At 44.3% G+C, this 19,538-nt stretch overlaps 1 protein-coding gene across 4 annotated transcripts in view; it reads right to left on the reverse strand.

The window, feature by feature from the left end:
* Nucleotides 1–19,538, reverse strand: part of P2RX1 (purinergic receptor P2X 1) — a 997,156-nt gene that overhangs the window by 483,837 nt on the left and 493,781 nt on the right. The window lies entirely within an intron of this gene.

Genomic DNA, 19,538 nt, shown 5'->3' on the forward strand with positions numbered 1-19,538 from the left:
TGTTCCTGAGACTTCAGCAGGAGGCAAGCTCTTTTCCAAGCCCTTGGAGATCCTTCACAAGTTGAGCAAAAGTGCACACAAAGTTCCTTTCTCCTCGCTTTGGCAGTAGGCCACCACTGCAGGCCAATCCCCCAGTTTCAGGGATAGTTTCTCCACAGTTTCTTCATGGTTCCTCTCCTCAGCAGAGGTTTCTTCTTGTTTTCCCAAAGTGATCCAAATTCTTGGGATCAGGGTCCCAATACTTATACCCCAAAATCCTTTGTCCTCTGAGGGCGGAGGGCCTTTGCCTCGACCAAACCAGTTCTGGTCAGTCCTGGAGCACTTTGTTTACCTGACTCCTTCTTTCCTTTCAGAGTGCAGGGCAGAGACATCAGACGCACCACAAGGGGTGGAGCCAGCATTGCGGAGGGAAGGCACAGCCCTATTCAGGTCCCAGGTGCAACTCCTCCCTCCCGTCCAGATGCAGATCTCTCTATTCACCACTGGGTTACCTCACACTGTCTGCTGTAATTCCCCAGCCCTGTCACTCAAACTCCAGACAAGGAATACACAGCCTAGCAGAGGCAGGTTTGAATGGTCAGACAAGAAAATACCTACTTTCTAAAAGTGGTATTTTCAAATACAGAATGTTAAAACCAACTTCATTAAAAGATGTATTTTATCATTCTGAGTTCAGGCATCTTACATTCGAATTTCTACCATGTTCCCTGGGTCAGTTAGGATTATAAGATGTAATAATCAAACTGCCCATTCTGGCCTATGGAGAACAGGTTGCAATAGTGAAAAACGAAAATGGCTGTAATTCACTATTAGAACATGCCACACACACCAGGGCATGTTCTACCTTATCCTTACAATGCACCCTGCCCTTGGGCCTTCCATAGGGGTGTCTGATATGAAGAAAAGGGAAGGTTTAGGGACTGGCAAGTGGGTGCACTTGCCCAGTCACCATGACAGTACCAGACTGCATGCAGGCTCTGCAATGGCAGACCTTAGACACACTTTTACAGGCTGCTTCTGTGGGTGGCACAACCAGTGCTGTAAGCCCACCAGCAGCATTTGGATTTACAAGCCCTGGGCACTCCTAGTGCACTGTACTAGGGTCTGATAGGTAAACCAAACCAACCAATCATGGAATCACAAATTCATTCATCAAATTACAATAGGGAGAGCATATGCACTTTAGCACTGATCAGCAGTGGTAAAGTGCCCAGAGTCATAAAACAGCCAACAATACCGTCAGGAAAAAATATAGGAGGAAGGCAAAAAGTTCAGGGATGACCCTGCAAAAAGGGCCAAGTCCATCAAAGTTACTGAAAAATTTCGACCAGGTCTCAACAATAATATTATCTAATATTAAAGGAGAAGCAGCATCAGTGGCAATCTGCCAGAAATTAAGGGAATTTGATGTAACAGAACAACCACAAGAACTAGCCAGAATAATTGAAAAATCCTATGAAGAATTAGGCCGAGACAGTTTGGGAGGGAAACCAGTTAAAACACAACTGTATGAAAGTCCTGAAAAGGCCTTCACTAAAAACAAACAACATTCAAAAGAGAAAGATTCTCAATCCCGAGGTAGGTCTCCTCAAAAGGAGCCCTCTGAAAGGAGGCATAACCTCAGGAATAGTGATACTTTGAGAAAACCTGACAGGTATCAAGATAACGATACACGTTCATCTCGTACCTTTCAGATATCGTCACAGACATCCGAAAGAAGAGGACGGTCAGATCGAAAAGAAGAACGCGTGAAGTCCAAAGACGATCAACACGTTCAGAAAAACAAACCAAAACCTTAATTTTCCAAGAAGAAAGTAGCAGGTCTGAAGATCAGACATGCCGAGGATTCTGAGAACACAACTCAAGAACGGAGAATGTGCTCAGTCAATGTTGGACAGCCCAGCAGAAGTATCAACAGCTCGCCAGAACCTGAATGGACTTCTGTAGACAGTGGACCTGAATGAAGACATTCGAGTTGAAACTGCAGACACCAGGGTTAGTTCTCCACAAAGGTTATATGAAATAACACTCCGGATGGAGGGAGACATACCAAGAAAAGTGAAAGCACTCTTTTGGAAGCGACTTTCAAAGGGTTATGATATACTTCGAGCAGAACGGGACTGACCACCAGAATTTGTCAGAGAGTGCCCACAAGGCGAAGACATCATTATGCCAGCCTTCTCTAACCATGTTCCAGTACATTTGAAATATACTTATGCCAGGAAATGGGCAGTGGACCAAGCCCCAGCATTATACAAAAATCATGTAGGATGGGATGAGGACTCACCTCACCATAAGATCCAGTTAAAAAAATCAACCAACTGCACAAAGGCAGTATCCAATTAAGCAAGAAGCTAAAAAACAGGTCAGGGAGATCTTAGATCAACTTGAATACCAAGGGGTGATTGAAACATGCACCTCATCAATGAACAATCCCTTGTTTCCTGTTTCCAAACCAGACAATACATATTGTCTAGTTTTGGATTAGAGACACATAAACTCTTGTTGTAAAACATTTGCCGTACAAAATGCACATAGTACAGCATTAATGAATAAAATTGTGCGTAAAAAATATAAAACCACTTTTAGAAATGGGGGTCTCTAGTTGGCAATGGCTGGCCACTGTCCAAGTAGGGACCCTTATTCCTAAATCAGAGTAAGCAGACTACACCCTTTGATAGCCCCTGCTCAACCCTGTGGTAACGTAGCGCGAGCAGCTAGACTTATCTCAGAGGCAGTGTGTGAAGCATTTATGACCATACACAGTAACACAGTGAAGAACACTACAAAGGGACACCACACAAGTAGTTATAAAAAATAAGTATCTTTATATGTAGACTTAACACAAGACCAATAACAGTAAAGATCCACAATACTAGAAAATAAGGTTACTCTAAAAAGGCTGCAAAAATAGTTCAAGGTGTGCAAAGAGGAGTTCAGTTCAAAGCAGTGGTCTCTGTGACCCTTTTACTCACAAGATACCTGGAGTCTGTAGCAAAGCAACAAAAATGTCGCTAAGGAGTTGTAGCGATGATTTTCCTTACGCTAACCAGCGATGCGTTGAATCCTTGCCGCAAGGGAGGATGATGCGCTGGCTTGTGGGCAGGACAAAGCGACAAACTTCTGCACGCTAAGCCGGCGATGCAATAAAATCCTTGCCGCGAAGGGAGGATGATGCGCCGAACCTGTTGCGTGTGCGATCTTGTTGCGATGAAAGAAAATGGCGCTCCGCGAGGGAGCGACGATCCTGGTGCGATGCGATGAAAATGGCGAACACTCGGCGTCCGCTCTGCGATGTCGAGAAGCGATTAACTCGATGCGATGATCTTTGGTTAGCGAGCGTTTTGAGGCCCGCAAACATACAATGCAATAATCTTCGGGTTGGCGAGCATTTGGCAGCCTGCAGATAGGTGATGCGATGATTTTTGGTTAGCGAGCTCTCTCAGGCCCGCAAACATGCAATGCGGTATTCTTCGGGTTAGCGAGCGTTTTCAGGCCCGCAGACAGGTGATGCGATGATCTCAGGGAGCGAGCACTCGGCGGCAGCAGAGCGACAATTTTCCTTACGCTCTCCAGCTGCAGCGGCTAGCTAATGGGTGTTAGCGACGATATTCAGCACTCTCTTCCCCACAGTAGAACTAGAGGCCCTGGAACTTACAGGAGCCTCGCCTGCAGATAGAAATCCTTGCTGGGAGGAAACAGGAGGCTGGTGGTGGAGTCTGATGTGCCTGAGACTCCAGCAGGAGGCTAGCTCTCTTCTAGCCCTTGGGTCATTGCTGTAGCAAAAATAAAAGCTCCTTCAAAGTCCTTTTCCTCTTCTTCCAAGTCCAGTAGTAACCACTGCAGGCCAGTCCAAGAAACAGCACACAAGCACAAGGACAGTCCTTCTCCTGCAGATTCCTTCAGTTACACGGACAGAGGTCCAGGAGCAATACAAATTGTAGGGGTTTCAGCACAGATATTTATACCCCAAAAGTCTTTGTTCTTAGAAGCTACAAGTCACTGAACCCAGCCAGAACCAGTTCTGCCCAGCCCTAGAGCACTTTGTTTACCAGACTGCATCCTTCCTTTCAGAAATTGGGGGTCTGTCATCTGACGCACAGTGGGAGGTGGAGCCAGCATTCACCTTGCCAGGCACAGCCCTATTCAGGTCCAGGTGCTACCCCTCCCCATACTCCAATGCAGATCTCTCTATTCAACCCAGGTCTGACTCAGCCTGCCCTGTCCCTCCAAAACCAGACAGCCAATACACATAACAGCAGAGCAAACTGGAAGGCTTAGGCCAGAAAATACCTACTTTCTAAAAGTGGTATTTTCAAACACAGAATATAAAAATAAACTTCACTAAAAGATGTATTTTAATATTCTGAGCTCAGGCATACTAAATTTGTTTTTCTACCATGTTCTATGGGTCAGTTAGGACTATAGGATGTAATAGCCAAACCTCCCATTCTGGCCTATGGAGAACAGGTAGCCTTACAGTAGTGAAAAACGAAATTGGATGTAATTCACTACCGGGACATGCTACACACATCAGAGCATGTCCTACCTTACACATACAATGCACCCTACCATAGGAGTGGCTTACATGATGCCAAGGGAAGGTTCAGGGGCTGGGAAGTGGATGCACTTCTCAGCCAATATGGCAGTTCTGGACTGCACACAGACACTGCTGTGGCAGGTCTGAGACACACTTTACAAGCTGCTTCTGTGGGTGGCGCAAACCAGCGCTGCAGGGCCACCAGCAGCATTTGGTTTACCAGCCCTGGGCACACACAGGCCACGCTACTGGGGACTAACAGGTAAACCAAATAAGCCAATCATGGATATACCAATTCACATGTCATATTTACACAGGGAGCATTCGCGCTGTGGCACTGAATGGCAGTGGCACAGCGCCCAGAGCATCTTTTACCAGACAACAGCGAAAAAATGGAAGGGAGACTCACGCCAATGGTGCCAGGTCTAACAACCACATTAGATATTTCTAACGGTTTCTTTTGCCAAAACATTGCACCTGAAAGTAGGTATTTGACAGCTTTCTCAATAATGGGGACCCAGCGTCAATTCTGTCGTCTCCCTCAGGGATTCAAGAATAGTCCAGGGTTATTCTCAGCAAGGGTAACAGAGTTAATACAAATTTATGATGACAAGGCATTGTCATATGTCGATGATATCTATCTGACAGACGATGACCTGAACAGGCACTTGAACAGGGTGAATACCATTATACTGGGCTTCACCTCTGAAGATTATAAATTCAATTTAAAAAAATCGAGAATTGCTCATCTCAACGTCCTTTTCCTAAGATATGAACTATCATGTGAAGGCAATAGCCTGGCAGCCATCTTTTTAGAAAAGTGTGCGCTGCTTCAACCTCCAAAAACAATGAAACAATGAACATACATTCTAAACTACGCAGAAAGGGTTAAACCTCTCTACGAATTAATCAAACCTGATTTTAAAATCACAGATTAGACACAGGAACACACAGATATCCTGCGTTCACTTCAAGCTGACATGTTAGCAACAAAACATTTAAAAACACGCGTAAACGTACGCAACTTAGTGATCCGAATCATTCCGGGTCAATGCGGATTCACCTACTTAACTTTAAACGAAGGTGAAAAAGTACCAATTGCATACAAATCACATTTGTATACGCAAGCAGAAATTAAATTTACATCGTCAGAAAAAATTCTGAAAGCAGTTCAAACCGCTGTAGCAAAAGAAAGAGTCCTAGCACAGGGGAAACACATTATGTTCGTCGTAACCCCTGTACCAGCCTTAGAGGCAGTTACAAAAGCAAGTATTCCGAATGCAAAAACTTTGCATCCAAGATGGATACAGATGGATCTCTTGCTGCAACTAATGTTGAATATGTTTTTGATCCTTATTTAAAAACACAAGCATTCCTGCAATACGAACACGAATTTCCTCTGTCTACTGAAATTCTCCCTCTTGACCAGTACGAATTTATAATTTATATTGACGGATCTACACAACCCGCTACGGGGGGTAAGCAAGCTTATAGTGCAGCCTGCACGATCGTTAAAGGTCGTATGTTCGATGGCAAATTCAGACCAATGGTCACAAAAACGCAATCTATAGGAGATTGTACAGCTCAGCGAGCTGAACTACAAGCATTTAAAATGGCACTTGAAAATACGGATCGCGAATTCCCCACACTCATTGTGTGCGATTCTTTTGATTGTGTTCAATCATACAATTAATATTTACAGAATTGGCTTCAAAATGGTTTCAAAAATGCAAAAGGTGGCACAATCAAGCATAAAACGCTTTGGGAACAAGTAGTTCAGTTGCGAAACGGACTACAAAACACTCACGTGATACACACGCTGAGTCATCAACGTGATGGCGTTCACGTTGAAGGGAATTCATTGGCTGATGAAGCTGCGAATGGGGCTGTTCAAACGGCTTCCATAGCTGCAATCACTCATTCAAAAACAAAAATAGACAGTGAAATAATACTGGCTGTCACTGCTTCAAGCAAAGGCAGCGGTGCAGCGTCACCTAAAAGGTTTCCACTCAAATACTCATATGTAATTGATGTGAACTATGTTCCGTTTGCTCGAATCCCTGGAGTGGGGGATAGGGTAATACCAAACATTGAAGATAGATTAGGACTAATCCTAGCAGCACATGAAGGGATCGCCTCTGCCCATGCAGGTGTTTCCACCACAGTGTCATTATTAAAACAGAGATACTGGTGGCCAGGCATTGGGAAACAGACCAGGAATTATGTTTTGGACTGCGAAATATGCCAAAAGATGAAAGTCTCTACTTTGGAACGTCCTGCGCAGACGCTCCTGTTAATTTCAGATAAACCATTAGCATGTGTTTACCTGGACCACTGCGGTCTCTTACAAAGGGATGGTAACTATACATATATCATGGTCACAGTGGATTCATGTTCGAGGTTCCTTTGGATGTTGCCTCAGCGCTCGGCTGATGCTCAAACTGTTCTAAAAGATTTGCGAGTCTTTATCGGCACATACGCAATTGGCACACTACATTCTGACCATGGTCCTGCGTTTAGCTCTCGAGCTTACAAAGAAGCCATGACCAGTTTGGGCGTAGCATTGCGGTATTCTTCTCCATTCCATCCTGAGGGAAATTCTGTTGTGGAAAGAAAAAAACGCGACATAAAGCAGTCTATAACAGCTAGGGTATTAGGTTTGGGTGATGGGTGGGTCAAACATCTTTATGGGGTCCAACGCTCATTAAACAATTTGCCAATAAGTTTTCTAGGGGGTGTCACTCCATATGAAGTCCTATTTGGAACTATAATGTTGATTCCGGACCTTGACAGGAAAGGCACAGTGGTGGAAAATAAAAAGTTTGATATCAAAGATCGTTTGGCTGTTTTACAGGACTTAAATGAACTAAGATCGAAACAAAGCAACATGTTCCTGAAGCCAACCACTACTGGCGAAAAACCAACCGTCCCAGTAAGGCCTGTCTGGATCTCAAAGCTTGGTGATCTAGTCAAAGAAAAGATCGCAGACAAGAAGGAATTTGGGCCTTCTTACAGACAACCAGTACCTGTCCTAGCAATCCACGGATCGAGAACAGTACTACTGTCGCCCCTTGCTGGTAGAAAGGAGAAAATATTTGTGTCCATCCACCTGATCAAACCACACTATGTGGCCGATACTAAGCAGTTGGCCAAGTGGACTCTGACGATGTAGCAGGCGCACTCCGCTAACTATAATCCAAGAGGTTCAAACTGAGAGACTCATCCCCTTTGAAGATTCTACAGTGAGGAATAAAGCACTAAGCAACAAAGCTAAGGAACTCGTCCCTCTTGAGACCCAAGTTTGTCCTGATACACATGTCTACAACAAAGTAACAAGTGATCAACTGGTTCCAGCGATTTCGACGAATCCTGATGCAATTCCAACCATTGACAGAACTGCCCCTGGCTATTTCATGAACTTTGATACATTTTCTGAGGATCCCAGTGAACCTGAAACGATGCCAGCACAAAGAACATTCAAAGAAAAAGCAACAGACCTTTTTCTTCACCTGAAAAAAACGTATCTGGTTTCACCATGGATTGAACTATGGATTGTTTTGGGAATATTCTTCTTTCTACTTTGGTTAGCTCTGGTAATAACTCTGGGTATGCTGATAAATTGAAGATATATTCAAATGGACACAGCAAGTAAAAGAGTGAACTTACTTCTCCAGCCACATAAATCATCCCAACGTGAAGCAAGAGACTTGTCAGCAGTGAACATCACAGCCGTTCCTATTCCAGAGGGTATAGTTTGGGACAGAACTGAATATGACATTTTTGGCCCGTCGGAACATTTGAAGATTTCACACTTATTTTCATTAAGTGACTTTATTACCTCTAGTACCTTTTCTGATGATTGGGACTTCGAGACTGTTAATAACATGATGTCTGATCTAGAGATGTCTGCAGTGTTCACAAATCATGAATATTTAGAGGGTTCATCAGACTATGAACAAATGTATTGTTATAATCACTATGGTCATCATTTCTTGCATAAAACTGCATTACCTAGAAATGTATTTATGTATAACCAATGGGAACATTGTCCTACACCTCCAAAGGATAGCTCAAAAACTTTTGCAATGAAATTTCTATATTTTTCAGGGTTCAACTTATCAAATCCAGAATCGTTTTATTTTAAGAATATGAACAAAATGGGAACGAAAAATATGTTAACCAATACGAAACAGATTTATTCTGCAGCCTTTATTGCCCAACTGTCTAGATGGGGTTCGACTTTTGGAAAGACAACATTGAGACAACATTTTTGTCTGGGGTACAAAAGATTGGCAAGTGCAAAGGGTAGAAGCTTTGTTTAGAGCCTGTACCATCCCTGAGCAAATTATGTTTTTGAATGACACCGTCCAACAAACATCTTGCCTTGGGTTAGCCAAGATCAAAGACATGAACACACCGACCATACCTATACCTGCAAGTAATAGCACTACACGGGGGAGGTCGACATACATATTATTTTGCATCATAACAGATCAGATCCAGAATGGAAAAATGGTTGCTCTGGCCCACAGACACAAAAGACAATCAAGATCGATTCCTGAACAAAACACTGGGTTTCATTATCAATAGGCAAGACCCACGCTATGTTTAAAGACAGCATCCAGGGGTAGTAATAACATACAGTGCAGGGAAGCTCTGCCTTGACTGGCTACAGAAAGCTACAATGCAGGATGTAAAACAACACTTATCTTTACTTAAAGAAGGCGCAGACCTTTGGGAATTCTTGCTAGGACCGAGAAAACCGCGTCAAAAACGTTTCATATATGTTGGTATCTACGCTGCTTATAATGTAATACGGAAGATTACCCAAGCAGAGACTGCAGAAAGAATACGAGAAATTGATTGTATTAATTTAGAGAAATCTCTCTCTGTAGTAGACAATGGGTTAACGACTCTGTCGTCCAGGATATATTCATTGGAGAGCATTGTGTCTTCTGCCATAGACATCATAGAACAAGACTTGGTCATGCTGCAACATGGTCAGTCTCAATTATGTTCTATAATGCTGTTAGGCTGGACGCTCCAAAACTTGCGTTCAGGCTATGTGCCTTGGCGTTTAATCAACACTACGTCACTGTTTTTCGAATTCAATCTCACAGATCAGACTGGTACAAAGGGGAGCAGACTATATGGTGCCGAGCATTGAAAAACTGGAAAAATTACCATTCAAGGTGGCAGAAAAACCAGCTACTGAGTGGATCATACATGGTAAAATTACTCTGCCTGTTACAACTTTTCATTTTCAATATTGCCTAAAACATATACCAGCGGGCAAATATGAAAGGTTGGGTAAAGAATACATCAAGACATCTTGGGATTTACCTTACACACATAGATGTTGGAGTGGGGGCGTGAAGTGTTTCTTAGCGGTACAAACTGTGAAAACGCACTAAGCGGTTCTCTCCTTTGTCAGGGTATTCATTTACACGGGGCCTGCGATGGTTCCACTACAAACTTATCCTGTCACCTGCAAGGCTCACCAGCTGCAGTGATTACTCCAATTTTTGGACTACTTTCAAATGGAAGTTACCTCATGTTGAATGATCACAGCTGCTGTAGCATGTTGCCAGGTATCCCATATCTAGTTACAGTTACATCCAGGGTCACTTGCTGTATGCAAGTCTTGTTTCCACAAATACAGACAGTCAGGGAGTCGCTTCTATGGCCTTCACTGAACATCTCTTCTATACAAATTGATACTCTAAGCAGAATGAAAGCCATTCTTTTACAACAAACTGTGTCACTGACCAAAGAAACCTATGATCTATAAGTCGCAAGGACTTCTGCCGAGATGCATGCCCTTTTGAATACAAACTGCCCTGTACATTTCTCAGAAATGTTGGAACGTATATCTTAAATATGTCTGATATGAGCGGTATTGTACATGTATTTAAGACAGTGTGTTCAGGACTGTTAGCACCTTTTCAAGCAGTCCTCGGAATAATTCCCAACTTCGTGCACTCTGTGTTTGGTGGACTGCCACTACTATTTGGACTCGTTGCAGGGATCCTATTTTTGCTTTACTGCTCCGATATGGCAAGCCAAATCATCAGCGTCACTCCGAGCACCATAGAGAGAGCTCTTTTGAAAATTAAGTTTTGTGAGTGCATCGTTCAAATTTTAGGTTTACCTCGTTTACGAGAATTAAAAACCACATGGTTTCTGTCATTCAGACCAATCTGGCAAGATTGCATCTTACCTGTTCTACGCTGCCTGCTTTGTGGTGAAGAATACGTGCTAGACATCTGTCTAACACTCCCATCAGTCATACCTATGGATATCGATACTCTGCTGGACCCAGTAATGGCCCATGCTGTGTGTTGTTCCCAGCGGCTACCAATTCTGATGACGGCATTCATTGAGATCTCACAGACGCAAATTGCTACTGCTGAGGTACGAGAGGAAACAACAGGCACGCAGGTAACATCCGATACGAACATTGTTAATGCGACCAATGCTAACGGTGATGCTTCTCATCTATGTGCGGTTAGTCTTCTAAACGAGGTAATCCAACTTTCACCTACAACGGTAAACAACTTTTCGTCTACAGGATTAGAAGATTTCATGTTTTCTCCATCCCCATACACTGTCTTTTGATTCAGCACACAGTGTACCGGGAAGACTCTGAATTTGGCCTTCATTTTTCAAAATAACTTGGAACTTTTTCCTCCAAATTAGAATTTTTCTTTTTATGGCACAGTAATCTGCTTATAGTAGAACTATTCATAGAGAACAGAATTCTTTACACTTTCAGAGACAATGGGCCTCATGTAGGTAGCCAAATACCGGTCGGTAACGGCCGATTTTCGGTAATTATACCGTTACCGACCGGTATTTTGGCTTTTGAGATGTAGGGGGAGAATTTCTGTATTCGGAATTTACCGAATCGTTAAAATTACCGATTCGGTAAAATTACCGATTCGGTAATTTTACCGATTCGGTAAATTCCGAATACAGAAATGAGATGTAGGGGGACTGTGTGGTGTGTGTGGGGATTCGTTATTTACCACCAACTAATAGTTGGTGGTAAATGACGAATATGTGTGGATTGCAATATTTTGCCCGTAGATGTGTGCAATGTGGCAGACACACATGCCCTCAGGGCATGTATGTGTGCCACATGTGCACACATGGCCGAATCAGGGGTGCAACAGGGTGTCAATGTGACACTCTGCCACCCTTGCATGTGCTCCCCCATTACCGAATCGGTATTTACCGATTCGGTAATGAGGCATACCTTCCCATCAATGGGAAGGTATGCCTCATTACCGAATCGGTAAATACCGATTCGGTAATTACCGAATTTTTACGAATCGGTAATATTTACCGACCAATTACCTACATAGCATTTACCACTTCATAAATACCGAATCGGTATGATTCGGTATTTATGAAGTGGTAAATGCCAGCCCACCTACATAAGGCCCAATATGTCACCTTATCAATACCAATTGATTTATGTAACTTAGCATGAAATGGTTTCGGCCTTTTTTCTTCTGTATTTACGAGCCATTTCATAATGTGTATATATATGATGTTCATTCATTTGGCATTCAATGTAAATATATGCTTGGAATGAAACATTGCTTTAATATGTACAGCACCAATGCATCTTTATGCATGGCAACAGTTTTTATGCATTTTACGATGTATTTTTAAACATGTTCTTAGCCATCCATATGTAGCAATATTTTAGATATGTGTAGCATGTTTAGGATTTACTAATGTTGTGTGTCGATTTAGATACCGTATATAGGTTTCCCGATTTATTTCCTTATATAGGCACAATTCGCATTGCCCATATTTAGGCATAGAAATCCTAACCTTTTTTAGGCATTATCCATGCTAACCAAATACAGGCTTGGCCACCTACATCCATTCATCTATGTCACAACGAGTTCTTGGAAAACCAGACTCTTAAGCCTTTAGGACTTCCCCTTGCTTGGATATTGATTTCTCCAAGAACTCATTTATTATGCATGAACATCTAATCCTTAGGGATTCATTCATGACGTTCTTCTGCCCGACTTTTACGTCAATACTGGCATTCCTAAACAACTTCAAGGTATAAATATACATTCACTTACCATGGCAAACCACAGTTCGGCTGCCTACTTGCATGACGCGGCTTGCCACGGCAAGTTGGGAAGGAAGTCAAGTCCCCACCTGATGCACTGACTAGACGCTGTCATCCTCCTCGCAGAGAATCCAGCTCCAGTGTTTCTGACTCCCCTTGCGGGGTGTTAGAGATCGAGACTCGGAAAGATATTCCAACCTCACTCATTCTAAGGTATGGAGCAGACTAGAACCTAGAGGGACTTTTGGCAAATCTTGGCAACTATAGCTAAACTAGACTATAGACAAACAGCACCTACTTCTAACCTTGTGCTACACTTAGGTTAGGTACACAGGGGTGGAACTAGCTAGAAGCATCAGATGAGTATTAACATTTTAGCCTGTGTTATTTATGTATGTATTTTTATGAATATCTGTCATAGCTACAAACCATGCTATTGCAGTATTATTTTATCTTACTGCTAACGCTGTACATATTTTACTTCACATTCTGTCTTACAATTGTAGCAGTTCATATCTCTTGCTTGAGAAATAAGACTGTTCAATAAACCCTTTTTATTGAAACGCCCATCTATCTATTTCTGTGTAACTCTGTAGAAACGAAGCATGCACGATTGACTGAGTGAAACTGTTATCTATTGTTTCCACGGTTCTGAGATTGTTCCGATTCTAGGGGAAACAAAGTTGTCATGTTTATGCGGTTGTCAGAAACAAATCCCTTCTTGATCCTTCTCAGAGTTAGCTGGCACACACAAGTAATTAAGTTTAATGTACTCGATAGAGACATACTGACCTCAGTCCTATGTCAAAACTATAGTGTATATTATTCCAATGTGCAGAGCCTATCAGGGATATAGGAACTACACTATAATACATGGGTGCATAAGTCCCATCAGGGATCACTTACAGTCCATAACGGATACACACAGTCCATTCCATGCCCTTCAACAATTCTTGGCTGACCTCCCTGAAGCCATTACTCGGATACAAGAACTGTCTAGTCAGAGAGGCCCCAGCGATGACAGCACAGAGTTGGCACAGATGCGGAGGACAATGGAGAACATGGAGCGGATGCAGGCAGGAAGGATGTCTGCCACGGCTGAACACCAGCGAGATGTAGCTGGGATCTTCAATGCCCTGCAGATCCTCATCTTGCCATTACTGCCACAGAGCCTGTCCCAGATGACTCCTGCAGGAAATTGGACACACACATCTCCGCTCTCTGATGTGTCAGTGGCACACAGTGATGCAGCCACACCACCTCCACCCCCTGATGTGTCAGTGGCACATAGTGATGCAGCCATACCACCTCCGCCCCCTGATGTGTCAGTGGCACACAGTGATGCAGCCATACCACCTCCGCCCCCAGATGTGTCAGTGGCACACAGTGATGCAGCCATAACACCACCACACACACCTGACACAGAAGACATATCAGAGGACGAAAATGTGTATGATAATGACTCTGTGTCAAAAAAGAGGTTGTAGCATTCATCCCCGCCAGATGGCCTGTTCCTGCTTGGTTCAGCCCTCTGCATCATGCCCTGGAACAACACCTTCCACTGTCCCCCGAAACACTCTGCGACATTCACCTAGACCCCGACATGGACTGCCAAATCTGATCTGGTTACCAATGACACAGCCATCAGGCAGGGGACAGAACTCTTCCTCTTCCGATTAACTTGTCATTCCCCAAAGGATTCTGGTTGGCCCTCCATTGGGCAACCATGCAATGTGGGGTGTCCATGTCCATGTACTGCTCCAGCTCTGACACCTCACAGATTGTGAATAAAACATTTCTAATCACACAGATGTGTCATGTCTATGTTCTATCAATCATAAAAGTATGGATGAGTGTAGGGACATTTATTGCACAAAACGGTACAACCTGGGAAATGACATCAATGCGCATGTTTGACCGTGACCCACATGGTCAATTAGATGACTGTGAAGGTGTAAACTAGCTGTGGTCTGATTGATCATGAACAACAATCTCGCAACACCCAACGTAGCTCCATGCCCATTTATTCAATCGTGCTGTGTGTAAAAATTTCAAAGTCAGTAGCAGGCCTAAAGCAGTGTCCCCCATCACATTTGACAACAGAACATCTCTTCGCATACCTACTCACACTCAACTGTGTGGACACTGCCTGTTTTGATGGATCACATTGATCCACATGGCAGCGAGTTGGACACCATACTCACATTGCTGAAGACATGTGAGAGGACAGGTCTACCAGCAACTTTCACAAACACAATGTCTGGCTCACAGAGGTGGAGCTGCCAATAGGGACTCACCCCTAAGTTAAATGCGTCAGTCAGTCCCTTCCTGTGTACGGACAATGCTCATTGAGGCACACGATTTGGCATTCTAATCAACACTCATCACAGTTGTGGAGAAGTGTGGCTCAATGGTTAGAGCGGCAAACCCTGATGCAGAGGTCTGGCCCGGGACCAGGGTTCAATTCCCGCCTTGGCGGATCTTGGGCTCAATTTCCTCAGACCCGTTATTTCTCGCCTCAGTGCCTATTCTAATCATGGGTCCCACTCTGCAACTCTGGGCAATAGCTTGTTTAATCTCCACAACGGCCCCAACAGCGCTGGGATGCCTGGCTTCACCTTGGGGGTGCCCAGGAGTGGACATTTCACAGGGAAAAGCCAGGAAGGGTTCTACAGCGCCAGGACACCCTTGGGTAGCAGTGCACTATACAAGTACAACACATTTACATTTACATTTGAACACTAGTGAAGTTGCGTACACTTTATAAGCATGTGCGTGCCAGTACGGGCAGGACAAGGGGACAAGGGCCACAACATGCAGACCAATGCATCAGACACTAACAGGCAGCATAGGAACATGTAGAGGTGCAAGACATGGGGAGGCAAAAATGAACACCAATCATTACAGATGGCAACGGTCTCAGCCCACCTTGCAGTCATGTGATGTTTGGCATATGCTCATTGCACCATGTCAGGGGACACCACTCACAGCCTATGGGATCTGCATAGTCCTGTACCACCGGACTGCCCTGACTGTCTGCTCTGCTGACAGTGAGCAGGTGACAGAGTCCAACAAGGTCACATGTAGTACTACATTGCCATGTGTGTACTCTCCCTCCAGCAGTGTGTCAGATTGAGGAATGTTGCCAAGTGCCGCTGTCCACTCACCTTTCACAGGTGTGTGTCAACACACGTTGTTGCACGCACATGCATTCTGAGTCCAGGCAAATGCAGCCATGTCCACTGTTATGGTGGGATATCTGACCATTTATCCAGGATGCAACAAGGTGTTGGGACCTATGGGTTACAATCAGTTGTGGCTGCAGGGACGTAGTTACTCATCTATGAAAGCAAACGCAGCTTCATGGCCAATCAGTTCCAAGAGTACATCGTTGTCGAGTTCAACAAACACGAGTCAATCCATTATCTGGTCCGGACAGATGTGCTCCGTCCACGCCGTTTCACCAATCCACAACACAGCCCAATAGAGGAGCGCTTCGATGTGGTCACTGCACACGAGGAATTGTGCAATCTCCCATGCCCAACTGCCAGCACAAACACTAAATATCAAGGCATCCCATGAACGGGTATCACGGTTACACTCCTGGTCGTGGGCCAACAGGGGTTGCACACATAAGTCATAATCCAGTTCAGCTACCGTTGTGTTGGATAGGCAGACATCCATGGGCCACTCGAATATGCTTGTTCGACAGTGGAACCAGGGCTGGACGCAGGTGACGTACGCAATACGGAAGCTCAGACGATAACTGATGCGCAACACTGCCAGTGGCAGTGCCCCCAACAAATGCAGCATTCAGTCGGGGTGTGGATACGTTGGTCTTTCATTAGTGCAGGGCGTAGTGTGGGAGTCGCCATCATCTGCTATGGTATCTCTCTCAGGGGGTGCCTGCCGCATGCAATGCCAAGGTCGGAGGTGCAGATGTCCTTCCGCCTTCTGTATTGAGACAAAGGGGCTTTCATCCCTAAAGTTAGTCAGACTACTGCTTGCATTCTGGAAATGTGATGTGGCTTTCGCGCTGCAATTGAGGCTAGGCCTTAGGATTATGGTGCACCAATAGCGATACACATACAACAGTTGGCATGTATGTGCCAAGACCCCGAGTGGCCTTGCGCTCCTTGTACAATCCCTTCGTGCGCAAGCGCCCTCCGGGTGCATGCAACATTGCAACATTGTCGATTGATGTCCGTGTGGCACCGACACTGCAACAGAGACACACGCATCAGTTGGTTTCCTGTCCAGCCCAGAAATGAACCACGCACAGAGCCCAGGGATAATTCTCTCTCTTTCTCTCTCTCTCTCTCTCTCTCTCTCTCTCTCTCTCTCTCTCTCTCTCTCTCTTCCTTTCACTGTCTCTCTCTCCCTATGTTGCTCTCTCTCTCCTTCTCCCTCTCTTCCTTTCACTGTCTCTCTCTCTCTCCCTCTCTTTATCTTTATCTCTCTTTCTCTCTCTCCCCCTCTTCCTTTCACTGCCTCTCTCTTCCTCTGTTTCTCTCTCTCTCCTTCTCCCTCTCTCCCCCTTTCTCTCTCTCCCTCTCTTTCACTCTCTCTCTCTCTCTCTCTCTCCATTTCTTTCTCTCTCTCTCTTTCTCTCTCTCTCTCTGTCCTTTGATGACCGCATGACACACCTTCTTATCTTGAATTTTGTCTTGCAGGATGTGACTTACAGATTGTCCAGAGAACACACGCCATGTCTCTTCCAAATAGTAGTATTGAGTTAAATTTGAATAAATTATTTTTGGGGGAAATTCAAAGATGAATGAATGATTCTCCTATTTCTGACCACAAATAATTGTGAATTGTTGTAATTGTGCGAAATCAGGCGAATTGTTTTGTTCATGAATTTGTAAAGTTGATGTGAAATATCTTAGTCCGGGGGGTGCCCGGAGTAGGGCCCAAGCGGGGGTGGGGGTCCTGGGGGTGGTGACGGTGGGTGTTGTGGTCCTCTTGGGTGTCTGAGCTGCATGATCAGTGGCTCCATGGCATCTGTTGTTCTTCTGGTGTGGCTGAGGGCTGGGCTTCCATTTCTGGTGCATGTTATGGTCCGACTTAATACCAGATAAGAGCCGGTGTTAAATCCCTGCTGCTAACGTGCCTTATCGCATGTTTTGGGATCTTATCGCCGATCTGGGTGGTCATTGGGAATACTGCGAAGTGGTGTTGTTGCGGCTTTTTGCACAGGAACGCCTACTCTGCATATGATTAACGTTAGTTGCCTTTATCATCTGTGGTGATGTTTTTTGCGGCTGCTATCGCAGGAAAACTGGTGATATCAGCTGTTAGCACCAATGTGTGAATAGGGCGATAAATTTATCACCAGTTTGGCTGCAATAAAGTGCTGCTAACTCGGCGATAAGTCCTTGAGAATATACCCCAGAATGGGTAAAACCTTTTGATACATCTGGCCCATAGTCCTATGGTTATTTTATCAGCCCCGACCACCAGTAACACAGCTTCAAAAATGAAATTGTTGCAGTGATTCCTGCGTCTGATGAGCCCATACTCTCATGTGTAGCTAGTATTAAACCTAATCTGCGATCTTTGTTTGGTAATACTCTATCCCCCACTCCTGGAATTTGAGCATACGTTGTGTTATGCGCATCTAACTTGTAGGAGTACTTGAGTGGAAAGCCTTTTGGGTGACCCATTTTTTGAGGCATTGATAACTACTATTATATCTCTGTCTATTCTTGTGTTAGTGATTGCGGCAACTGCAGCAGTTCGCACTGTCGCCTAGGCGGCTTCATCAGCCAGTGAATTCCCTTCAACGTGTATGCCAACACTCGGATAACTCAAGGTGTGAACAACTTGAGCCGTGGCTGGCATGCTTTCAGCTTTGCCACTTGTTCCCATAACAATTTGTGTTTAAACGTGAAACCCTGGGAGTCTCTGAACCCATCTGGCCCCAGTAGTGAAGACATTCATTGTAAGATTGCACACAGTAAAACAAATCACACACAATCACTGTGGGTAATTCCCGATCGGTATACTGTAGTGCTAGTATCAGGGCTTTCAGTTCTGCCAGTTGCACTGTACAATCTCCTATAGATTGCGTAGTCGTATTGCTGGGATGGAACTCACCATCCCGCATCCGACCTTACACTATAGCACATGCGGCGCTATGTTGTTGTTTACTTCCAATAGCCGGTTGGGCAGAACCATCAGTGTAAATGATGTATTCATACTGATCTAGAGGCAAGATTTCATTCGGGAGAGGTTATTCTTGTTCGTACTGCAGGAATGCTTGAGTTCTCAGTGTAGGATCGTAACTGTATTCTATATCTGTTGCAGTGAGACAATTAGCCCATTTTATCCATCGTGGATGCAGTGCCTTTGCATTTGGAATGCTGGCTTTGATTACCGCTTCTAAAGTCGGTATCAGGGTTACAACGATAATGCTTTTCTCCTGTGCTAGTGCTCTTTCTCTCCCTACAGCAGTCTGTACTGCCGTCAGTATTTTTTCTGTTGCTGCAAATCAATTTTCAGCATTCGTATATAAATGAGATTTGTATACGATTGGAACTGCCTCACCTTCATTGAGCGTGATGTAAGTATAGCCTGATAACCCGGGGAAGACCTGTATTACCAGGTTGCAGGAGTTTACTCGTGTCTGCAAGTGTTTTGAAGCTATCATGTCAGCTTGAACTGAACATAGAGTGTCTGTATGTTTTTGAGTCCACTTGTTTGCTGTGAAATCAGGTCTGATTAAGTCATAGAAAGGTTTTACTATTACTGCGTAGTCTTGAATGTATGTTCTGACAAAATTCAGAAATCCTAAAATGGATTGTAAACCCTTCAGAGTCTTTGGAGGCTGGATTAGCTCGCACTTTTCTAAAACGTTAGCGGCAAGGCTTTTGCCTTCACTTGACAGATCATGTCCCA

The sequence above is a fragment of the Triturus cristatus genome, chromosome 3_2 (assembly GCF_964204655.1).
Source record: "Triturus cristatus chromosome 3_2, aTriCri1.1, whole genome shotgun sequence".
In the NCBI taxonomy this organism is placed as follows: domain Eukaryota; kingdom Metazoa; phylum Chordata; class Amphibia; order Caudata; family Salamandridae; genus Triturus; species Triturus cristatus.